The 26,213-nt window shown below is 46.0% G+C and overlaps 1 protein-coding gene across 1 annotated transcript in view; it reads left to right on the forward strand.

Annotated features, from left to right (window-relative positions):
* The window catches only part of VPS13C (vacuolar protein sorting 13 homolog C), a 992,635-nt gene that overhangs the window by 649,947 nt on the left and 316,475 nt on the right, over positions 1–26,213 (forward strand). The gene's annotated exons all lie outside the window — the stretch shown is intronic.

The raw sequence follows: 26,213 nt of genomic DNA on the forward strand, positions 1-26,213 counted from the left end.
AAATCCCACTAACCCTGCTCCCACACAGCTCTCTAGTCTTTACTAGCTGTGACACCTCCAGGGTTTTTGCATTTTAGTTATTATTTGCCATTGTTTCTGCCCACTAAAGTTGCAAAGTCACAAGATCATATTCTAGCAGTCTCCTGTTTTATTCAAAATCTAGTTCTCTGTAGTTTTGGCATTTTTTATTTAAAGTGTTCCTCACCAGAACACTGGAAACACTCAACTTCAGGTAGATGCCACAAAGATGTAACCAATATTGTGCATCTTGTCTTTCATGTCAACTTTTTCTAAAAGTATGATTATAGGAGGGTTAAAATCTAATAATTGAAAAATGAAATTCTCATATACATGTATCCCACATTTTATGATTTAATATTTCATTTTCATCTTCCATGTCTCCCATGATTTTATTGTACAGTAGTTCTCAGCCTTTTGAATTTTTATTAAATTTATTGACAACTTGTCTTATATGGCTCAATAAGCATATCCAACCAATCTTGATAAATAACTTATGTTTATCCAGCATATTTGGTAACATAAATGCAAGCCTTCAGTCTCCTGAGATTATAGAGACTGGGTTGTAGATTTGGAAGGGCAGAATGAATATGCCAAGTTCATCATGTTCACAGAGCTGCCATTTTCAGGAGGGAGATTTTGGCCATCCCAAAGCAGTGTAGTGTTTGTAGTCCATGATTCTACCCATTGAAATCAATGCTGAAGGTCCCATAACACACCAGGATGAGGGCAGAAATCCAGGACCGGCCAAAAAGTCTTCCCCTTGGAATGGGTAACTTGGCAGCTCTGTGGTCTATATTTATATGCATTCTTTGATTTCCCAAAACAGATATTATATGAATGACATTGGCTTTCTTATCTTGGTATTCTCAGTGAAGTAAATTTGTAATAGCTAATGGATTAGTGATCATGGAGTGTATCTAAAGGTCAGCGAGTTCATTTTAATTGTTTTGTATGAATCTGTATACCGTTTTACTGAGGACTAGATTGTCACTGCCTTTCCTTTTTTTTTCCTCAGTCAATGATCAACTTTTTAATTTTATGTATTTATTTGTTGCATTTGTATCCCACATTTTCCCACCTATTTGCAGTCTAAATGTGGCTTACATAGTACCGTGAAGCTATCGCCTTTCCGGTATGACAAATACAGAGTGATATTATGGTATAATAAGGTGCATGTGTGACAGACACATAAGGGAATAGAAAGGAGGAAGCGTTATGTCCAGTGCACGTATTAGTATCGTTGTGTTGCAGGATTCAGGCATTTAAGTTGGATCGTTAAGGTATGCCTTTTTGAACAAGATAGTCTTTAGTGGCAGATCCTGTTCTAAAATACTAGTGGAACTTGGCATGTCCCGCCCTGAATGTCTCATTTCCGATTCGTATGTCCTTTCTAAAATGCTGCTCTATACATATAGTCAGCGGCACTGAATATAGGAACAGATCGCACAGCCACAATTTTCTGAAAAGGTCTTAAACCATCAAATAAAGCAGTGGTTCCCAAACCTGGTCCTGGTGGCACCCCAGCCAGTCAGGTTTTCAGGATATCCACAATAAATTTTCATGCGAGAGATATTTGCATTTTCTTCCATTGCATGCAGGTCTCTCATAAATATTCATTGCGGATATCCTGAAAGCCTGACTGAGTGGGGTGCCTCCAGGATTAGGTTTGGGAGCCACTGAACTAAACCAACAACATATATATAACTGAAATCTAACATTATGTTTAGACTGTTAAAGGGCAGTTTCAAAACCCCATGAGATGCTTGTGGGCCCACGTGTATTCCTGGGTCTGTATGCAAATTTTCAAAGGGAAATTCCTTGCAGAGTTTCCCGTTTAAAAATGCAGTGACTGACTGCACCATAGGTGTGTTAGTACTTGTGAACTTTATACCTGCATTCAAAAGTTTGTGCATGGTTGGAGGAGGAAGTGATGTCACCAGTTGAAATGGCTGCTTGACTCAATAGCTCCGGGCAGCCCCCTTTTAAAATGTAATATATATTCACTATTTGGCGATCCTTCTTCATATAAACTGGTGTACGTGAGCCTACCTTGCACTTCCAAAGCAGGAGAGATGAGTATTAAGAATTAGTAAATGAGTGGAGGAGTGGCCTAGTGGTTAGAGTGGTGGACTTTGGTCCTGGGGAACTGGGTTTGATTCCCATTGCAGGCACAGGCAGCTCCTTGTGACTCTGGGCAAGTCACTTAACCCTCCATTGCCCCAGGTACAAATAAGTACCTGTATATAATATGTAAGCCGCATTGAACCTGCTATGAGTGGGAAAGCGTGGGGTACAAATGTAAAAATTAAATAAATAAATAACTTATCAGGCTTTGCATATTTGGGAGGTTTGGGGCCTAACCGCATGAAGGTGAGCGAGGCACTTACACTAGACCTCTTGCAGCAGTCTATATTACTGTCACCAGAGCTGTGTTTGGCTGGAGAATCTTCAGCCGCACAGCTTGGGGACTCCCTGGCTGAGATTTGAGACTGGGCAATTAAATCTGACATTAAGGTTGGTCAGACAGAGAGAACCCCGCTGGGAGCCAACCTCCGCATTGACATTAATAAACTTGGCTATAGAATGGAGGACTCTGACCAGAGGCTTAACAATCATGCAGAGGCAATGGGAGTCACAGACAAGCAAATCCAGGATGCTCGAGCTACCAATCAGATGCTCCTTGAGCAAGACATCAGAACCTCCATTTCCATGGATTACCGGAAACACAAACTTATGAGGACTGTGAAACTGTGGTCCAAAAAATTGCCAGCACCCTGCTTAATATAATGGAACTACAATTCAGCTTGAATAGGGTGCATAGATCTCTGGGCTCACCAAAAAACAACAAGCCCAGAGACATTGTGGCCTGCTTCAACAATTATAAAATCAAGGAGCAGATCCTGCAAAAAGCCAGGAATGCAGAGAATTTATAGTGGGACTCCTACTCTATTGAGATATACCAGGATCTATTGGGGGCAACCTTAAAGCGCTGAATAGAATTGAAGCCTTTGACATTACAGTTAAGTGCGTCAGGTATCAAGTATAAATGATGCCACCCTTTTGCCCTTTTACTTTATAAAGATGGCAAACTTTACCAGGTCCACACAGTTTTTGAGGCATGAGAGATCTTTCTAGAGGTGGACCCAGCATCAATGCAGCCCCTGTCAAGGAAATCAGTGCTGGGTCTTCAGAACCAACCCAAATGGCAACGGATTACAAAGGGCAATGGGCATTCAAAATGCCAGCAATTCAGTACTCTTCGTACTGAGTTAGTAATAATGTGAGAAGGGGTGTCTTATAAGGTGGATTTTCTACTAGTTATGACTGTCCTCTGCTCTATTAGAGGGACTAGAGATAGTGTCCTAAAGTTTGAGTTCTCTGTTTAGAAATGTGTTGTATATCAAAAAATTCTCAAAATGGCCGCAATATAGGTGGTCGCAGGAGCAGTTATCTCTGAGGACCCTCAGCAGACAGTAGCCAAAGATCGGCCCAAAATGGGCCCGATATCACCGGAGCGTGGAGCGAGAGGTGCTGCAGAGCCTGGACTACCTCTCGGTCACCTGGGCCGGGCCGGGACACCCCTAGGAGCCGGACGAGACTACCCTCACGCGTACACCCAAGACTGCGTGTCAGCCCGGTCCCAGCCTTAACTACTGCCCGACGGCACCCACCTCCAATGTCACTGGCGGGCCATCCGCCCGCAATCACCCCCGGCACTGCCGTCCACTAACCATCAGAGAACACCACCAGTGCAGACGACCGTTCACCCACAAGCGCCCACTTCCGAGCGGCTGTTTATCCATCGAGCCCACATCAGATACTGCCGGCAAGGCTCTTAGCGCCAATTAGGAGCGGCTCATGGCCAGATGGCACTGTCCCACACAGCACGTGGAGGACAGCGGACAAAGGCGGCTCGTACCAGCGATGAGGGTGACTGGGCTCGGCCGGAGACAGCAGGAGGCAGGGCATGGGCTGCCACCTGTGGTGTGCTGCATCTCCTGAATAGATCTGGGCCTGAGCGGCATCTTGCCATCAGGTTTTTTTTTTTTTTTTTTACAAAAACCTACATAAACTACAAGAAATTAAATGGACCACCGACCATTGATGTAGCCCTGGGAGACTGTCAGAGCCTGCGCCCTGGAACAACACCTATAGTTAACCTGATCTCCAGAATATACAAAGACAAGAGAGCAAGGAATGCTGCTAATGCCGTAAGTGATGATCTACCTTGTTAAGCTTCCTCTTAAACTAAAAAAAAATTTTCTATAAAGCATGTAAGGTAACAACTGAAAAAGACAAGTCACACATGGTCCACCTGACCAACTACGCCTCACCCTAAGGCTCAGACAGATGTCTCTTTAAACCAAGTTTCCTAGCAGGTCAACCCATCTGCATCTACAGAATGACCCGGGTCACAAAGGCAAAAAGTGACAATTTACTTTGTTAAGCTTCCTATTAAAAGATTTTCATAAAGTATAAAAGGAAATGACTGATATAGACAATTACATGATCCACCTGACCTATTACGCCTTACCCTAAGGCTCAGACAGACATTCCTTTAAGCCAAGTTTCCTAGTGATACCCATTGCATCTACATCCACAGAGTGACCCTGCACAGAGTGGCCAGCCTACTACCCGATCATATAACAGCCAAAGCGAAACAACACCAAGATGATCACCACCAAACTACGCCTAATAATCTACACACTATCCCTAATTCACCACACACTAACCACCCCCTTCACAGACACCAACAACATACCCACAATACATAACCTCTACAGACTACCCAGATACAATACACCCCACCAGAATATGGAAGAACTTCCTTATGCGGACAAAATCACTACAAATGAAAGAAAGGTCATAATAAACCTACACTACAGGAGAACAGACAACTTACGAAAATCAATACAATCAAGAACCCAACGGACCCCTACCAAACAATTCAAGTGGGATACATAAACGCCAGATCAGTAGTCAACAAAACAACAATAACAGACTGGATCACGGCAGACAATCTCGATCTGCTATTCATCAGCGAAACCTGGATCCACGATCACAAGGACCCCATAACTCTGCCCCCCAGGCTACAAAATCACTCACTGGACAAGGAAAGAAAAAAGAGGAGGAGGCATAGCACTAATCTATAGATCTCACTTCACCGTAACAACAACAGCCGAGTCTATAACACCAAAACTTGAAATCGCCTCAGAATTCACTGTACTACCCTGCTTGACCACCTAAACATTGTCTTTTATAGACCACCAGGTAACTGGCAAAAATGCCAACCACACTTCATGGATTTCATATCGAATACCTGTGTATCTAACTCTAATCTACTTATAATAGGGGACATAGACCTACACCTAGAAGACCCTAACGCAACCAATGCATGTGAATGCAAGGATTTCCTCCAACTATGGGACCTCAGCTGGCCAAATATGCAAGCTACCCATGTCAAAGGACACACAATTGACCTCATCACACACAAACTGTCCTCAGACTTAAACCTTATACTAACAGATACAAAATGGACAGACATACCATGGTCAGACCACCACAAGCTAAACCTAGCCCTACAGTGGTGAAAGAAAAGGCACATACCACAAGCAAGAATGCACAACCTACACCACGAGAGGCCAAATTGACCCTGTAACATTCTGGCAACAGATCTACAAAAACGAATGGATAGCACAAACAGACTCCAAACATTACCTCCTAAATTGGGACAACAGATGCAGGAGCGTATTAGACAAAATTGCACCATTACAAACAAGAACCACACGAAGACACATCTCGATACCTTGGTTTAACGAAGAACTTAAAAACTAAAAACACAAGTTAGGAGACTCAAACGAGCATGGGAAAAAATGAAAGATGAGTACACACTTAATGAATGGAAACAAATGCAAAGAAAATACAAATATACAATAAGACAAACCAAAAGAGCATACTACAAAACCAAAATAGGGCCAGACTACAAAGACGCGCAAAACCTTTACCAACTCGTGAACAAACTACTAGACACCACACTGGTTACCACAACCAGCACAGACACCCTATCAGCAGACAACCTTGCTAAATACTTCAATGAGAAAATTATAAAACTACGATCCACGCTACCACTTATTACCACCGATAATGAAAAATTCATTGACTGCTGGACCCTATTCCTGATGAATACCCAGCAGACCGAACCTGGACAAACTTCGATCTTCTGACCGATGAAACCATCACCCAAGCAATCAACAGATTCGCCAAATCCCACTGCAAACTGGATATGTGTCCCAACAACCTAATAAAATTCGCCCCCCAACGCTTCATAACGGACCTCACATCACACCTGAACTACATGTTACAACATGGACTCTTCCCTTAGGATAAAGGAAATATACTACTTAACCCTATACCCAAAGACTTAAAGAAAAAAACAAATGACATAACCAACTACCGCCCGGTAGCATCCATCCCTCTGGCAGTTAAACTAATGGAAAGTATGGTAATCAAACAACTTACCAGCTACTTAAACAAATTCTCAATACTACATGAATCACAGTCAGGATTTTGATCCAACCACAGCACCGAAAAAGTACTAATCACTCTTCTAACCAAATTCAAATAAACAATTGCAACTAGCAATAGTGTACTTCTCCTACAATTTGACATGTCCAGCGCATTCGACATGGTTAGCCACCAAATACTATTAAACATCCTAGAGTACTTTGGGATCGGAGGAAACGTACTTAAATGGATCAATGACTTCCTAACCACAAGAACATATCAAGTGATATCAAATTCAAATACATCATCACCATGGAAACCTGAATGCGGAGTACCTCAAGGATCACCGCTCTCACCAACCCTTTTTAACTTAATGATGACATCTTTAGCTAAATAGTTATCCAAACAAGGTCTTAATCCTTACATCTACGTAGACGATGTCACGATCTACATCCCGTTCAAACACAATCTACTGAAATCACAAATGAAATCAAACACAGCCTCTAAATAATGAATTCATAGGCGAATGCATTCCAACTAAAGCTCAATGCAGAAAAACACAATGTCTCGTTCTCTCCTCACAATATAACATGAACAAACCCACCACCATAAACACCCCAGACTACACCCTTCCTGTTTCAGACAATTGGAAAATTCTCGGAGTTACAGTTGACCGAAATCTCACATTTGAAAGCCATGCAAAAAATACAATAAAGAAAATGTTCCACTCAATGTGGAAACTCAAAAGAATAAAAGCTTTCTTCCCAAGGGAAATATTCCGCAGCCTGGTACAATCAATGGTACTAAGCCACCTAGGCTACTGCAATGCCATCTTTGCCGGATGCAAAGAACAAATCATTAAGAAACTCCAAGCTGCCCAAAATACAGCAGCTAGACTCATATTTGGAAATACGAAAGCGCCAAACCCCTAAGAGAAAAGCTACACTGGCTTCCACTAAAAGAACGAATTGCGTTCAGAGTTTGCACCCTGGTCCACAAAATCGTTTGTGGTGAAGCCCCGGCCTATATATGACAGACCTCATAGACTTGCCAACTAGGAACATAAAAAGATTAGCAGGCACATTCTTGAATCTCCACTACCCCAGCTGCAAAGGACTTAAATATAAATCCACATATGCATCCAGCTTCTCCTACATAAGCGCACAACTGTGGAACACTACCAAAGGCCATAAAAACAATGCACGACCTAGCAATCTTCCAAAAACTATTGAAAACCAACCTGTTCAAAAAGGCATACCATAATGAACCATCCTAAATGCTAGACAACGAGACTCTACATGAACTAGACAAAACCGAAATCTCCACACTAGACTGATAACCTACATGCTACTAATGAAAGTTGCGCAATACGCACTACCACTTTATTTCGCATACCGGAAATGAACTTTCTACAGTTGGTTGTCTAACTTATTCTATAATTCACTTTATCATTTAGGAACTTCAATGCAATACCATTGTGTATTCTACTTTACCATTTATGCACCTTAATGCAATACCACTTGTATTTCTCTATCCGAAAATAGTGATCGCCATTATGGCATAATGTAAGCCACATTGAGCCTGCAAATTGGTGAGAAAATGTGGGATACAAATGTAACAAATACATAAATTAAACGATCTTGTATCGACCTAAAAACAAGGGGGGCATGGGGGGGGGGGGGGGGGTTCCTAACTTTAAATTGTACTATAAAGCTGCTCAGCTTCGCATTTTGACAGAGTGGCTAGCTAAATCTTCTAACGCATGGCTGGGTGGGAACTGTTCCCCTCTGGTCGGTGACCTGGATCCCCAATTGTGATTTTGCTAATCTTACGAGGTCCCTCTCAGTAAGTCTCCAGTGTCCCCTGCGGATCTGGTATAGAGTTAGATCCTCTTTTTTTCCCTAATCAGTTATATTTTTTTACAGATGGCTATATCTCGGACTCTGGGATTTTTACCAGGTTGTCTGGATTCTACCTACAGACGATGGGAGCATTAGGGCTTTTGAACATTAGATCATTATTGGCAGCTACAAGATTTTATTACATGTAGGGCCCATGGAGACTGGCACTTGAGGAGACTCCCATGGAGAGAGCGATAGGGAGGTGACACCCGGGGTAATATTACATGACTGTATCAGGCCTTGCTTACTTCAAATGACCCTATACAATGGTATATACAAAAGTGGGGAAAAGATTTGGGTAGGCATTGGGAATTTAAACAGTGGGAAATTACCTTTTGGTATTTCCTGATGTTTCACTAGCTAGTAGCTGAACGGGGACTATGTATCATATATGGTGGTCTTGCCCAGGGGTATATGCCTTTTGGACTTCTCTATTGCAGACTTTACAACAAATGCTTCAAGTGTCTTACGTGGTCAGGGCGGAATATTGTTTGCTTCATTTCAAGCCAGTGGGCATTAAGGAGGAGTTAAATAAATTGGCTACCAGTTTTTTCACTGCAAGTAAGTTGGTTCTTGTGGCAGCCTGGAAGAACCCATTTCTACCCTCAGTTGCCCAGGTTCTGCAGAAGATGGACAATATCCATCAGATGGAAAAAATTGACTGCTTTGTGAACCAACCAGTTGCTCTCCTTTCACAGGACATGGAACATTTATCAGAAATGGTGTTCACAAGGTGCATCCGGCCTACCATAATGATCTTAGCATAGGTATTGATTAGACATTTTGCTAGAGGGTGTCATGGAGGAAGGGTCAATGAAGTGCATGTGCTCTGTTACGAGGGGGGGGGGTTCGATATAGTTGAGGGGAGGAAGAACAAGGGAGGGATTTGGTGCAGGGGCTGGATGTGGTAGAATATTTGATTGCATATTGTTGTTATGCTGTCCTTTTTCCGTTTTATATTTCTGCCATGTTTTATAATAAAAGTTTTTATTGGGGGGGGGGGGGGGGAGAAATGGGTTGTATTAGACATGATGATTGTGCCAATGATGGTGGGTACTATTATCTGTTATGCAATTATTCAATCTGACATTTTCTCTGGATAATCGAGGTCTTGCAGCATTTTGAATTGTTGGGGGGGGGGTTAGGGGCATTAATGTGTGGTGGGGGCCAATTCATGAAACTACTAGTACTAATTACTAATGACCCCTTAGGTCAAGATTTTATAATAGCAGGTGTTGTGTAAATTTTATAGGAACAATCCTTATCATACTCAGTCATGAATAATGTGGTTTTTCTTAATCTCAATGCCAGATGCCTTATTTTAGAATATATTAAACATCGATACTGAGGCAATATCCCCAGTAATTTTGTGGGAAGGACATAAGGCAGTAATGTGAGGGAAAATAATTGCCCTGCAGATGCACTTAAAATTTGTGTAGTTAAAGAACAGAATCTCTGCCGTCAGATAAAGGACTTAGAACAACAAGGGAGGGAGGTGTTCTCCTACATGAGAGGGCCAATTATATACTCAAAATGGAGCTTCATGAGTTCTAGTTGACTGAGATTTCTTTTTTTTTTGAACAATTTTTATTAATTTGTTAGATAAACTAAATACACATGGCCTGGTTATAGCATCAGTGGAAGTTCCATCAAAGAAGGATTTATTATACATCTCAGCAAATCTCTTACCCCTCCTCAAATTTTTCCTTCCGTACTACATTCCACAGAACCAGTCAAATTCGCTTTCTTGTGACTTCAGCCATTACATCTGCGGTAGAAATGACTTTCCTTTGGCCAACCGAAAACCACCAAATTCCTCCCGTACCACCCCCAACCCTTCTCCTCCCTCATAACAACATTACTTACACTATCATTGAATGAGATTATCCAGCACGGTGAAGATAGCTACGAATGCGAATAAAGATACAAATGTTTAAAAAAAAAACTAGAGGTACCTACCTCAGCCTACTCTAGGAATGTGAGATCTCTTGTTCTTGATCAATTATAGGAATTATTATCATTGTGTGCAGAAGAATCTGTGTGGGCAAACTAAGGGGTCTTCAGATGACTACATCCATCCACAGTGAAGTGTGAGTGTCTCCCTTACCCTGCAACTCCTGTGTAATCTTATCAAATCTTTTAATTTCTATGATGGTCTGGTGCCATGTTGTATTGTGGGGCCTGTGGATTGTCCCCAAGATCTCGCTATAACCATCTTGGCAGCTAACACCAGAAGATGAGCCACCCCTGAGTGTTGGTCCAGGGAAGTCCCCTGCTCGGGAGTGCCAGCCAGCATGCTAATGTTTTGTTTGCCCACTGTTCTCCAGTCCATGCCTCAATGTGTATCTAGAATGGGTGGCAGAGCTGGTGGTTGGGAGGCGGGACTAGTGCTGGGCAGACTTATACGGTCTGTGCCGGGGCTGGTGGTTGGGCGGCGGGGATAGTGCTGGGCAGACTTATACGGTCTGTGCCGGAGCCGGTGGTGGGAGGCAGGGATAGTGCTGGGCAGACTTATAGGGTCTGTGCCAGAGCTGGTGGTTGGGAGGCAGGGATAGGGCTGGCCAGACTTATACGGTCTGTGCACTGAAGAAGACAGTACAAATAAAAAACTAGCACATATGAATTTATCTTCTTGGGCAGACTGGATGGACAGTGCAAGTCTTTTTCTGCCGTCATCTACTATGTTACTATGTTACCTGTTTCCAAAACTTCTGGACCATTGAACAGTCCCACCAGAGATGGTCAAATGACTCTAGATTTCTGCAATTCCTCCAGCACAATGCTATTCTTGGCCCTATGACCCTTTTAACGGGGTCCAGTATGCCCTATGTAGAATCTGGAATTGAAGTTGGCTATATTGGGTCACCCTAGAGTGCTTATGTACATATAGAAAGACAGTGTTCCAATGCTCCAGATCCAAGGTTGAGCCCAACCAGTTCTCCCACTGATAGATTGCCTTCACCTGCTCAGGAGGGGCAATCTGATTCAACTCCTTATAGATCTTAGAGAGCAATCTACATCTGGATTTGGATTTAAACAATGTGGGTGTGCTATGTAGATCTCTTTATGCATGCGGGTTAAGTAAGAAATCTCTGCTCCTAAAGTATTGGTAAAAATGACATTCACCTCCCCAAGATGTCCTGCAGTCGACCTAGGGATAGAAGCATGTCCTGGACATATAAATCCCTACAACAGTCTATTCCAGCTTCATCCATCTGCGCCCTCAGTCTTGCAAAGTATTGTGTGGACCAAGGCTGATAATCTTTCAAAAGACTGAGAGAGAAGATGCGACCCTGCACCCCATATTTTTTATACATCCCCATCCAGACCTTCTGCAGTGGGGTCTTAAAGACATGTGAACTGACCACACCTGCTGATTTTAATTCCTGCAATTTCCCTGGTCCATCCAACTCAAATATAAAGAAGGGGTTCAAATGGGCTTTCTCTATTGCCACCAATTATACTTGGGGGGTTGGGGTTGTCTTTCTCATAGTGATCCCTTATAGCTTTCAGTACAGCTGCCTGATAATACGACTTCAAATTTGGAACCCCTACCCCCCCCCCCTTCTTCCTTCAGAAGCATTAAGGCTTTCCACATCACCCTCGGGTTCCCCACCCCCCAAATGAACCTTCTTCACATTGCTTCCCATTTATGAAAACATTTCATGGGGATAGCTATAGGTAGTTGCGGAAACAGAAACAAACATTTTGGAAGAATTATCATGCAAAGAGTTACCACCCCACCCACCAGGCCAGCGTTAAGGACTTCCAGCTCTTTAGATCTTGTTGAATTTGGCCTATAAATTTGTTGTAGTTTAAGTGGAAAAGATCCACGGTTCTGTTGGAGAGGACAGTGCCCAAATACCTGAAACCCTTACTTGCTATCTTAAAGGGAAGGTCCTCAAAGTCCGAAGGGGAAACATTAAACAGCAAGGGTTCTGTTTTATCTATATTAGTTTTGAATCCTAATACAGCTCCAATCCAGGGCTGGTGCTAGGGTTTCTGGCGCCCTACTGTAGTCTATTAGTTGTGCCCCCTACCCATTCAGGGGTGGGGTCACTATGGCTCTTCCCCTACAGTAGCCACACCCCTTTTACCAGCCATGGCACATGTAAACAGGCATCATTGAAAATATTACACTAGTATAGGAGCAGAAAAATAACTTGATTTTTTTTTCATTATAAATAATTTCTGTAAGCTTACAGCTCCAGTATACTCAAAATGATGCAAACCAAATTAGCATACAGACCAAGAATTAGGAGAACAGTCTTGCCAAACCTGAAACTATATGTTATCAAAATCTCAGAACCTAACAAACAGATCCCTATTCAGACACTTGGCCTTGCAGTCACACATGCAGAACAGAAATAGCCCCTCTTCACATTTTAACCTGAAATCCTAAGAAGCTAGACTCTGCATGCAGCACAATACCAGAAAAACAGAAAGAAACACATTGCTATACATTGCAAAATAAAACAGCAGATGTAAATTATCAAATTGGACATATTCCAAACACTGAAATGATTTTTTTCTACCTTTGTTGTCTGGTGACTTTGTTTTTCTGATCATGTTGGTTCAAGTCTCTGATTCTGCTGCTCTCTGTTCTCTATTTTAACTCTATCTGAACTCTGTCTGTTCTCTTAACTCCATTTCAAGGGCTTCCTTTCCATTTATTTCTTTACTTTCCTCCTTTCTTCTTCGTTTCTTGCTCTACATCCATAGGTAAAAGCTGGGTCCTTCATGGACTGGAGGAGGTATAGAGTGGATCCAGCTTTTGCCTATTTTCTCCATCCATGTGTAGTTTTTCTCCTCTTTTCCCTTTCTCTCATCTCTGTTCAGTATGCATCTCCTTCCTCTTTCTTCCTTTTCCACCATCCATGTCCAGCATTTTCCTCTCCTCCGCCCCCCATCCATGTCCATCATTTTTCCTCTCCTCCCTCTGTCCATGTCCAGCATTTTTCCTCTTTCTCCTCCCCTCCATCCATTTGCATCCCCTCCCCTCCATGTGCATCTCCTCGGTCTTCCCTCTCCTCCATCCATGTCCAGAATTTCTCCTCTCTCCCCTCCCCTCCATCCATGTGCATCTCCTTCTTTGTCTTCTCTCTCCTCCATCTGTGTCCTACATTTCCCCTCTCTCCTCCATCCATGTGCATCTACTTCCTCTGTCTTTCCTTCCCTCCATTTCTATCCCACATTTCTCCTCTCTTCCATATCATCATGCTGATCAATCCATAGACTGGGGGGGTTGTGTCCATCTACCAGCAGGTGGAGATAGAGAGCAATCCTTTTGCCTCCCTATATGTGGTCATGTGCTGCCGGAAACTCCTCAGTATGTTCTCTATCTCAGCAGGTGTTGGTCACACACAACAGCAGCTCTGGCTAGGTCTCCAAGCCTAATCCTTAGGTTTTGAGTACCTGGGGTTGAGGGCTCTTCTTGAGCAAGTGCAAACCTGGTGGTGCCAGGTCCCTCCTTTTCTCCCCCCTCCCGCTGGCTCTGTTAAAAAACATTTTTTGAACGTCCTTTAAGGGTGTTTATTTCAACGTTTATATCAGCGTTTATTGCAGCTGCTCACTGGGACACCAGTTCGTTACAGCTCAGAGCGAGAAGCAGGTAATTTTTACCTTTTGTAGCGGGCAGGGGGTTCCCCAATCGGTCTCCACGTGGCCTATGGCGTCGGAGGGCGAGGGCGCGAAGAATCGCTCCCCGGACCGTGTGTGCGCGTCTAGCGGGGATGCGGGGGTTTCAAAGCCTGAATCGCCTTTTTTGGGCGTCAGTTTGGAGGCCGGTCAGTGTCCTGGTTTTTCCTCCGGTGCGGCGGTTTTTCCCGCCATAAACACCCATCCCCCGCTGCTGGCCCCCCCCCCCCCCCCCCCCATTTTGGCCGACCACTCTGCTCGGACGGCTTCTTCTTGGGCCGCCTTCGAGGCGGGAGACGTTAATGCTATGGTCGCCCTTGATTCGGGCGACGGCAAGAAAGCGGCCAAAGTTAAGCGCCGTTTTTCCCGCGCGGCTCCTTCTCGGAGTTTCGCGCCGGACGCCATTTTGGATGCGCAGCATGTTTCTCCCCCGCTCTTGAGAGCGCCGGTTGAGGGTGCGTCTAGGGCCGTGGCCCAGGCTGCAGAAGTGCACAGTCTGGGGGGTTTCTCCCCTGAGTTTATTTTGCTGCTGCATCAGGCTTTCCTTATGCAAAATGTTGCCCCTGCTCCCTTGTCTGATAAAGGGGTTGAGGCCTCCGGAAGCAAACGCCCTCGGGTGGATTTCCAGGCCCTAGAGGACTCTGTCTCCTCTGATGTAGATGAGGGCAGCATATCTGAGTTCTCCCAACGGTCCTTTGGGGATTCCTTGGAGGAGACGGATTCCCGCTCGGATGGAGCGGATGACCCCTCTGCAGCACGGATCTTTCGCTCAGAGGATTTGCCCAACCTGTTACTGCAGGCCATGAGCATTGTGAAGATTTCCTCTCCGGAGGACGTCTCTCCCTCAGCCTCTGCTGGCTCTGCCATTATGCTGGGGACGAAGCGCCCGCCTAGAACCTTCCACGTGCATGAGGCCATGCACACCTTGATTTCGGCTCAATGGGATATCCCAGAAGCGAGCCTGAAAGTGGCTAGGGCTATGTCCCGCCTCTTTCCTCTGCCTGAAGGTGAACGGGAGGCCTTTCTTTGGCCTACCGTGGATTCTTTAATCACTGCGGTGACTAAGAAAACGGCGTTGCCGGTGGAAGGTGGCACGGCCCTAAAGGACGCCCAAGACAGAAGATTGGAGGCGGCTTTAAAGTCGTCCTTCGAGGCGGCTGCTTTAAGTTTGCAGGCTTCAGTTTGCGGCTCCTATGTGGCCAGGGCGTGCCTGACGATTGTGCAGCGGGCTTCCCCCTCGGATCCTTCCTTGAGGGCTGATTGGCTGGCCCTGGAATCGGGCTAGGCCTACTTGGCAGACTTGCTGTATGATGTCTTGAGAGCCTCGGCTAAAGGTATGGCTCAGACAGTCTCTGCACGGCGTTGGCTTTGGCTGAAGCATTGGTCTGCTGACCACGCCTCTAAGTCTCGCCTGGCTAAGTTGCCTTTTAAAGGCAAGCTGCTCTTTGGGGTCGAGCTGGACAAAATTGTGACCGATCTCGGCACGTCTAAGGGCAAGAGGTTACCAGAGGTCAGGGCTCGGGCCAGTGGTGCCCGCCCCGGTTCCTCCAAAGGTCGGTTTCAGGAAGCCCGTCGGTATCGCCCAGGCAAGTCGGGCTCCTCTACCCCCTCTTCCTTCAAGAGGAACTTCTCCCCCAAGCAGCATTCCTTTCGCAGAGACCGCCGTCCCGGAGGTGCGTCCTCCGGTCTTCCCCCAGGGTCTCGTACCCAATGACGGGGCCCTGGTCCATGGCCCAGAGCAGATTGGAGGACGCCTATCCTCGTTTCTGGGCGAGTGGACCAGGGTAACTTCAGACGCTTGGGTGCTGGAAGTCATCAGAGATGGCTACAAGCTAGAGTTCTGCCGACCCTTAAGAGACGGGTTTGTGCACTCTCCCTGCAAGTCTCTGGTCAAAGCTGTGGCAGTGCAGCAGACTTTGGACAATCTGATCCGCCTGGGTGCGGTCGTTCCGGTGCCAGAAGATCAGCTTGGCAACGGACGTTACTCCATTTATTTTGTGGTACCAAAGAAAGGAGGTTCTGTACGGCCTGTCCTCGACCTCAAAGGGGTCAATCGGGCCTTGAAAGTTCGGCACTTCCGAATGGAGACTCTCCGCTCTGTTATAGCGGCAGTGAAGGCAGGAGAGTTCCTGGCATCCTTGGACATCAAGGAAGCTTACTTTGCATATTCCCATCTGGCCTCCTCATCAACGCTTTCTGCGTTTTTCAGTCCTGGGCCGACACTTCCAGTTCAGAGCCCTCCCGTTCGGGTTGGCTACTGCTCCGCGGACCTTCTCCAAAGTAATGGTGGTCATCGCAGCCTTCCTACGAAAGGAAGGAGTACAAGTCCATCCTTATCTGGTCGACTGGTTGATCCAAGCCCCCTCTTATGCAGAGTGCGGCAGAGCTGTAGACCGGGTGATTGCTCTTTTGAGCTCCCTGGGGTGGATCATCAACTGGGAGAAAAGCCAGCTGTGTGACGGCCACGATGGAAGTAGTGCCCTGGGCCAGGGCTCATATGAGACCTCTACAACACACTCTGCTGCAGCACTGGACTCCAGTGTCTGAGGATTACGCTGTGCACCTTCCCTTGGACCCAGTGGTGCGCAAGGCGCTGAGCTGGTGGCTGAGGACAGACAAGTTGTCCGCAGGAATGCCTCTTTTGACCCCGGAGTGGGTTGTCGTCACAACGGACGCCTCTTTGATGGGCTTGGGAGCCCACTGCTTGGGAAGGACAGCGCAGGGGCTCTGGTCTCCTGCAGAGGCAAAGTGGTCTATCAACCTCCTGGAACTCAGAGCCATTCGGTTGGCGCTTTTGGAGTTTTTCCCGGTACTGGCGTTGAAGCCAGTACGGGTCCTGTCGGACAATGCCACGGCTGTGGCCTATGTCAATCGCCAGGGAGGTACCAAGAGCGCCCCTCTAGCCAAGGAGGTCATGAATCTATGCCAGTGGGCGGAAGCGAACCTGGAACAGCTGTCGGCGGCCCACATTGCGGGAGTCATGAATGTCAAGGCGGACTTTCTCAGTCGCCATACCTTGGATCCCGGAGAGTGGCAGCTATCGGCTCAGGCGTTCTTGAACATCACGAAGCGCTGGGGCCAGCCGAGCCTAGATCTGATGGCGTCATCGGCCAATTGTCAAGTGCCGCGCTTTTTCAGCAGAGGATGGGACCCTCGATCTCTGGGAGCAGATGCTCTCCTCCATCAGTGGCCGACACAGGAGCTTCTCTATGTGTTCCTGCCTGGCCCATGTTGGGCAGGGTGCTAGACCGGGTGGCAAAGCATCCGGGCCGGATAATCCTGGTGGGTCCGGACTGGCCCAGACGTCCCTGGTATGCGGACTTGATCAGGCTCTCAGTGGACGGCCCTCTGCGGCTGCCAGCGGAGCAGGGCCTGTTGCATCAGGGTCCCGTGGTGATGGAGGATCCCTCCTCCTTTGATCTTACGGACTGGCTATTGAGCGGCAGCGTCTGAGGAAGAAGGGCTTCTCAGATAAGGTCATCGCCACTATGCTGAGAGCGAGGAAGTGCTCTACTTCTACTGCTTACGCCAGGGTTTGGCGTACCTTTGCATCGTGGTGTGAGGCAGGCTCTCTTTCTCCCTTCACTGCTCCAATTTCTTCAGTGTTGGCGTTCCTGCAAGAAGGTCTGGAGAAAGGCCTGTCGCTCAGTTCCCTTAAAGGTCCAGGTAGCGGCTCTGGCTTGCTTCAAGGGTCGCCTGAAGGGTGCTTCCCTGGCCTCGCAGCCAGATGTGGTGCGCTTTCTCAAGGGAGTTAATCACCTACAGTTCACTGAGGCAGGAGTGTCTATTCGCACGGTGCCTTCCTTCCTGCCCAAGATTGTTTCTCGTTTCCATGTGAATCAGCAGCTCTGCCTACCCTCCTTTTGTAGGGAGGACTACCCAGAGGAGTACTCTGCTCTCAAATATCTAGATGTGAGACGAGTCATCATCAGATACTTGGAAGTGACCAATGATTTCCGGAAGTCGGATCATCTGTTTGTGCTGTTCGCAGGTCCTCGTAAGGGTCTGCAGGCATCCAAGCCTACAGTGGCACGATGGGTCAAGGAAGCCATTGCAGCAGCTTATGTGGCCGCGGGGAAGATGCCGCCTATCCAGCTGAAGGCTGGAGTGGAGGAGTGGCCTAGTGGTTAGGGTGGTGGACTTTGGTCCTGGGGAACTGAGGAACTGAGTTCGATTCCCGGCACAGGCAGCTCCTTGTGACTCTGGGCAAGTCACTTAACCCTCCATTGCCCCATGTAAGCCGCATTGAGCCTGCCATGAGTAGGAAAGCGCGGGGTACAAATGTAACAAAAAAAAAAAAGGCTCATTCCACTAGGGCACAGGCGGCCTCGATGGCAGAGGCCGGGTCCGTCTCCTTGGAAGAGATTTGTAAGGTGGCAACTTGGGCATCGGCTCATACCTTCTCTCGTCATTACCGCTTGACTGTGGCTGCTCGGGCAGAGGCCCGGTTTGGAGCTTCAGTGTTGCGGTCAGGGATTTCTATGTCCCGCCCTGGATGAGTACTGCTTCGGTACATCCCCCCAGTCTATGGATTGATATTGAAGGTAAAATTATGTATCATACCTGATAATTTTCTTTCCATTAATCATAGCTGATCAATCCATAGCCCCACCCAGATATCTGTACTGTTTATATTCTGGTTGCATTTCAGGTTCAAGTTTAGCCTTCAGTTCCTGTTCAGGAGGATCTTCGTGTTCAAGTTTTTTCGATTGAATTCTTCTGGAGTTGAGACGATTTTGTGTTACAGTTAGCTGCTGCATTCCTCTCTCCTCCATTTTACGGGGCTGGATTGAGACCTAAATTCTGCCGGCGCTCCCTCCCGCTTCGTGCGGCTGTAGGGCAGCTTTGTACCCCTCCCGCTTCGGCAGTGTTGGGGTCAGTCAGCTCCTCCGCGGGGATGAGCTGGACGGATTCCCCTCCCCCACTTGTGTGGGGATGAGCTGGGTTGATTCCCCTCCCCTGTTTCGGTGGTGGTGAGTTGGGCAGAGTGTCCCTTTGTGGGTGTAATTCTCTAAGTGCTGAGTCCTGTGGATGGAGCTTTGATATCGACATACTGAGGAGTTTCCGGCAGCACATGACCCCACATATAGGGAGGCAAAAGGATTGCTCTCTATCTCCACCTGCTGGTAGATGGACACAACACCCCAGTCTATGGATTGATCAGCTATGATTAATGGAAAGAAAATTATCAGGTATGATACATAAGTTTACCTTCCCTGCCCTCCACTCCATCCATGTCCAGAATTTCTCCTCTCTCCCCTCCTCTCCATCCATGTGCATCTCCTTCCTGTCTTCCCTCTCGTCCATCTATGTCCAGAATTTCTCCTGCCCTCCTCTCAAACCATCCATGTTCAGCAACTCTCCTCTTCCCCTGTCCTCACCTCCATATCCAGCAAATCTCCTCTCTTCCCTGCCTTCTTCATCCATATCCAGCAGTTCTTCTCTCTCCTGCTCTCCCCTCCATGTCCAGTTATTTCTCCTCTCTCCCCTCCCATCCATGTCCAGCGATTCTCCCCTCCCCTCCCATCCATGTCTTGTGATTCTCCTCTGCCCCCTCCCATCCATGTCCAATGACTCATCCCAGCCCCCACCTGCCCCCCTTTTCTGCTCCCAAGTTCCAGTTCCAACCCCAGCTCTCACTTGCCCGCCCTCTTTTCCCACAACAGCCCTCATTTCCTTCCTGCTGCCCTGCATTTAAAACTTTTATTTTACCTCAAGTTGCGACAGTGGCAGTGAAAGCAGCAGGCTCGCCTCCAGCGTTTCCTTTCCTTCCCTCTATGTCCTGCCCTCGCGGTCAGAGGAAATTATGTCAGAGGAGGGCAGGACACAGAGAGAAGGGAAGGGAATGCTGGAGTCAAGCCTGCTACTTTCACTGTTGCCGCTGCTGCGACTTGAAGTAAAATAAAAGTTTTAAATGCATTGCAACAGGAAGGAAAGAAGGGCTGTTGTGGTAAGCTGAGGGGGCGGGTAGGTGAGGACCAAGAGTTGCCTGCAGGAACTGTGAGTCTCCCGGCAGCGGTAAGCATGGTTTGTGGCACCCTCCAGAGGTCAGCACCCCTCTGCCATGCTTACCGGGTTGCACCGGCCTTGCTCCAAACTGAGTTAATTCCTGCAACAAAAGTGGCAAAGATTGCTGAGGCCTTGCCAAAAACAGTAGTATGTCATCCGAATGCAATAAGATTTTGTGGCTGGCATTCTGATTTTCTATAGGGGCAATACCTAAATGTTGTCAAATATAGGCTGCAAATGGCTCCAGGGCAATAGCAAATAACAGGTACATTGGGCACCCTTGTCTAGTTCCTCTCCCCAAGAGAATCTCATCTGATCTGATCCCATTCACCAATATGACGCTTTTTGGAGCCATATAAAGAGATTTAACCCTCTAAGACCCATGTGGCACATAACTTCAAACAAATATTCCCACTCGACTCTATAGAACGCCTTCTCTGCATCTATGGCGATACACAGTGCAGGTTCTTGTCTGCGCTCTATAGCCGCAATTATATTGACTGCACGCTGCACATTATCACCTAGTTTATGCCATGAACGAACCCCATCTGATCCGGGTGAATCAGCTTAGGGAGCAGAGGGTTCAATCTGTTCGCCAGAACGTTTGCAAATACTTTCATTCCACAGTTTAATAGAGCAATGGGTTGATAGCAAGCACATTTAGACTGGTCTTTCCCTGACTTAGGGAGGACCACCACATTAGCTTTGTAGAATGACCCTGGCAAAGCGGAGCCTTCCTTCAACTCTCCAAAAAGTTGAGTCAAAACCGGAGAAATATCTGTTTTCAAAATTTGGTAGTACTCTGCTGGGAACGCGTTCTCCCCAGGGGATCTCCCTTTGGATAAGTCCAAAATAACCCTGCTAATCTCAAATTCCGTTATGGGTTCATTCAGAGTCACTTCATCTAGCGCCCCCACTTTGGGTTACTAAAGTCTCTGGAGATATTGGGCATTGACCTCTCCAGAACACTTAAGTTCTGAGGAATACAGTTTCTCGTAGAACAATTGGAATTGGTGATCAGTATCCTGGTGCGATATCTTAACCTCTCTTGATTCGGTAAGAATTTTGGGGACCCAACGATCACATCACTGTTTCTTCAGTTCCCAGGCCAACAACTTTCCCATTCTATTCCCCCCTTCCATATAATCCCTTTTTACCTTTCTTATAGCAAACTTAGTTTGCCCTCTATCTAATTCAGACAACTAAGCCCGTGTGCTCCTAATCTGCTCCCTAATCATATTTGAGGGGTATTTTTCATGTATCTTTTGTAAAATTGCCAAGCGTTCCACTATTTCTTGTGTCCTTTGTTTCTGAGATTTTTGCACCCTGGCAGCATGTTGTAACAGTATTACCTTCATGTATACTTTGCCCGCATCCCACAGTGTCCCCAAGCTAATCTCACCCGTGTCATTCAATTTCAAATATTCTGTCCATTTTTGCTTCATTAGTTCTTACGTAGTGTGTTTCCTCATGAGAGCCACATTGGCCCTACATTGTTTCCCAGAATTCTGTAAATGGTCATACACCACCTTTCCACTAACTGGGGCATGATTGGATATGCTGATTATGTAGATTGTAATGTCCCTCCACCATCCCACCTGGCATCTGTCCACCCACCAGTAGTCCAACCTAGAATATGACATGTGACTACCTAAGCACGTATATTGGCGCTCCATGGGATTATGCACCCTTTCATACATCTTTCAGGGCAGAGTTCTGCAATTGCTTTTTGAGGAGAGCACTTTCTCTAATCTCTTCCCTAGTGCAAGCGTATGTTCTAGCCTGTTTACCTAATGCAATATTCATGTCTCCCCCTATTATTAGTTTTGTTCCCCTGACCTCTAATTTTTGTGCAAACTTTCGGAAAGAATGAGGACTTTGGGTCATTTGGGGCATACACATTCAGCAGCGTGAATTCCCATCTATTTATTCTCCCCGATACCCAAACATATCTGCCCAGTTCATCTCTTCCCGAAGCATGTTCAATAAACATCAGATTTTTATGAACAAGTATCACCACCCCATTAGATCTAGACCCGACTGAGGAAAAATAAATCTTTGACCATGGTCCACCCTTAAGTTTCAACATTTCCTTAGTGTCCAGTTTAACCTCCTGAAGTAGCACAATGTCTGTATGGAGATCTTTAAACTGTTTGAGAATACATTTGCGTTTGTGTGTTTCAGCCCCCCCCCCCCCCCCCCCCCCCACACACACACACACACATTCCAGGTAGTTAATTTAAGCTCCTCGCCCGTCATCAAAAAAGGTTTCCCTCACCCTCAAATGCCGAGCTCTGCCCCTCCCTTCCTAAAATTTCCCCAACCCTAAGAACTCCCCCCCCTCACCCTCTGCCTTCCCTCCCCCCCCCCCCCCCCGCTCCCTTTCCTCCCCCACCATCTGGTAACACAAGAGTGTCCCCCAGTCTTCCCACCCTTCCCTGCCAATCTGCTCCCTGCTTCAGAGTCCCCACCAATCACATCCACTATCAGTGGACAACACAAGCTGCCGCATTTTAATACTTGCACCTCTAGCTCATCCGGTTTAATCTGCAGTTGTTACAAGATATGATCTACAGAAACAGTAGTAAAGTATCGCTCCAACAGTTCATGCCTCAGGTGCAGACAAACTCTGCAGTCTCAATCCATCCACAGGAGTTCCCTTTCTGGCGTTTGGTTCTCTGCTATCTCCTTCCCGCTGTTCTGCGAATCATTATCTGCCTAGTCTTCTGAAAACATATCTAGCACTCTTTTCAAATTAAGCTCTTGTGTCAGTGTCTTCTTCCTCGTTACGTCTGTTTGTCTGGTCTTTTACAAAAGTTGAACAGATTTAGACTTAACTGTCAGGGATAGCTTAAACCCTTCTTCCTGGAAGGGGAATATTGGAGTTCCCTTCATTGCTTGATAGTTTGAGCTATTGGGGGTTTATGCTGCAATTTAGAAATTAAAAAAAAAACAACTGTTTCCTTAAGCGAGTCAAAGAAACGATTTTTTCCATTCTGGAAGGTCACCAATTTTGCTGGGTGCCATGTAGCTGCTTGCAGACCTCTGGCCATTAGTGCTTGCTTATAGTTCCAAAGTTCCTTTCTTCTCATCGTTTCCACGCTGAGATCTGGAAAGATGTTTAAATACCAGTTCTCATAACTTGCATACTTTTTGTTTCCCTGACAAGCGTAGAATATAATCCACCTCCAAGTATCATATAAGTTTAACAATGAAGGCCTGGGGGGGAGGGGGAGATTTATATCCAACTTTGGACGGCGCTCCCTGTGTGCCTGCTCAATCTTGAATGCTGGCTGGTTTAGAGAGTAAGGAAAACAGTCGCCCAACACCTTCCGAATAAATGCTATTGGGCTGGGACCCTCCATACCTTCTGGAATACCATATATGCACAGATTTAATCTGCGTTGTTTGTTCTCCATGTCCTCAATTTTGTACGTGATTGCTTGCATATGTTTAGTAGTTGAGGCCACAATTTCAACGCCTTTTTCTTGTTCCATCTCTACATCATGAAGTGCCCCGCCAACATATCTACTTTCTGTGACAATTCTGCAAAGTGGAGTTCCAGTTTCGAAATGACCATTTCTGCAATAGCAGACTTTGTAGCTCGCAACTCCTGAAGAACCAAAGTAAGTGCATCATCAGAATCTGGTAGTCGGGTGCTCGGAGGCAATAATTTCTCTCCTGAACCAGCACTTCCTGTTGCCTGTGCGGGACCGCCAACTCCTTGCTTGGAGGCCTTTTGCGAATATAGTTCTATAATGGTAGGAGTACCTTTTTCTTTGAGAATCCTGAGCATTGTTAAGTCTTCATCAGTCGGTAGCCCAGCCCCTACAGTTTCACCATAAAATCAACCAGGGCGGCAGCAAATTTTTGCGGGGATAAGATATGAGAGATATGGTGCACCTTTACATGCGTCTGCCTGGCATGGTAGCGCCATCGGCAGTTGGCTGAGATTTTTGAACACTTACAGCAAGTTGAGCAGACACACTTGGCAATCGAACTAGCCATCTGCTAGCTCATAAATTGAAAAAACTATCAGGATGTTCTCATATTTTTTCTATTAGAGATAAACAAGGGACAGTACATACTGCAACAAAAGACATACAGGAAATCTTCATTCAGTATTATACTCGGTTATATACCCCAGATTCTCTCCTACAGAGGCTGCTATTCTTCATTACATAGTAACATAGTAGATGACGGCAGAAAAAGACCTGCACGGTCCATCCAGTCTGCCCAAGAAATGTGCCACTTTTTTTGTGTATACCTTATCTTGATTTGTACCTGTCTTTTTCAGGGCACAGACCGTACAAGTCTGCCCAGCACTATCCCCGCCTCCCACCATCGGCTCTAGCACAGACCGTATAAGTCTGCCCAGCACTATCCCCACCTCCCAACCACCAGCCCCACCTCCCACTGTGCCACTTTTTTGTGTATACCTTACCTTGATTTGTACCTGTCTTTTTCAGGACACAGACCGTACAACTCTGCCCAGCACTATCCCCACCTCCCACCATCGGCTCTGGCACAGACCGTATAAGTCTACCCAGCACTATCCCCGCCTCCCAACCACCAGCCCCGCCTCCCACTACTGGCTCTGTTATCCAATCTCGGCTAAGCTCCTGAGGATCCATTTATTCTGAACAGGATTCCTTTATGTTTATCCCACTTAGATGAGATACTGTTACCACACCTCAGTGAAGCTACTTCCTGTCTACAATGACACATGAGGATCAGTTCAGCTTCATAGTAGGGAGGGAAACTTTTGATGATTTTCGTAGGGTGCTACATCTAATTCAGTATGCCAGGACTAAGGCCATCCCTATGCTTTTGCTTTCACTGGATGCAGAATATTTATTTGATCTAATCCATTGGCCATTTGTTTTCAATTTTGTGAAAAGTGGGATTTTTGGGGTGTTCTATTCAGTGGATACATCAGATTTATACCAACCTGGTATCTTGGCAAAAAATCAATAGCACTTATGCACCTAATTTCCCACTACATCGAGTTACAAGCCAGGGTTGTTTGCTCTCGCCCTTGTTGTTTGCCATCATGATAGAGCCTTTGGCATAAAAGAACTCGGTCGGTGATCACCGGCATACAGTGGGGGTGAAATGAGTACAAAGTCATGCTCTTTGCAGATGACTTCCTTCGCATTTTACTAACCCTCGACACTCTCTAGCACAAGTAGTTTTAGAGCTACAGTGACATGGGAACCTGTCAGGTTTTAAGTAAAACCTAGTTTGAAATTCTTATTTATTTATTGACATTTATATCCCACATTATCCCAATCAGGCTCGGGTTCAATGTGGCTTACATTCAATTAATATAACATAATGATGAGTAGATTTTTCATATACATTTAAGTGATATAAAAAGAGAATATAACTCTATAGATAACGTATTGAATTACTTGCAGAATAAAAAGGAGAATTAGTCTATGAAACATGTCAAGTGCATTCGACATGGTTAACCATAACATACTGCTAAGACTCCTAGAATACTTCGGAATCAGTGGTGGCACTCTCAATTGGATCAAGGGTTTTCTAACCACAAGAACATATCAAGTGAAATCAAAAACAAACATATCATCACCGTGGAAACCAGACTGCGGCGTACCGCAAGGATCACCACTATCACCGATCCTGTTCAACCTTATGATGACTCCACTAGCCAAGACCTTATCCACCCAAGGCCTTAACCCATTTATCTACGCTGATGACGTTACATTATATATCCCCTACAAATATGATTTGGCAGAAATCACCAACCAAATCGAGCTCAGCTGAAACATCATGAACTCATGGGCAAATGCATTCCAATTAAAACTCAATACAGAAAAGAAACACTGCCTTATCATCTCATCCCAATAAAATACATACAAACCCACAAACATTAACACCCCAGGATACACCCTCCCTATCTCAGACAGCCTGAAAATTCTCGGAGTAACAATCGACCGTAACCTCTCACTAGAGACCCAAGCGAAATCCACCATGAAGAAAATGTTTTTCTCAGTATGGAAACTGAAACGCGTGAGACCATTCTTCCAGAGGGAAATATTTTGTAATCTGATACAATCAACGGTACTAAGCCACACAGACTACTGTAATGGAATCTATGCGGGATGCAAGGATCAA

This window comes from Microcaecilia unicolor, chromosome 1 (assembly GCF_901765095.1).
Source record: "Microcaecilia unicolor chromosome 1, aMicUni1.1, whole genome shotgun sequence".
NCBI classification, from domain to species: domain Eukaryota; kingdom Metazoa; phylum Chordata; class Amphibia; order Gymnophiona; family Siphonopidae; genus Microcaecilia; species Microcaecilia unicolor.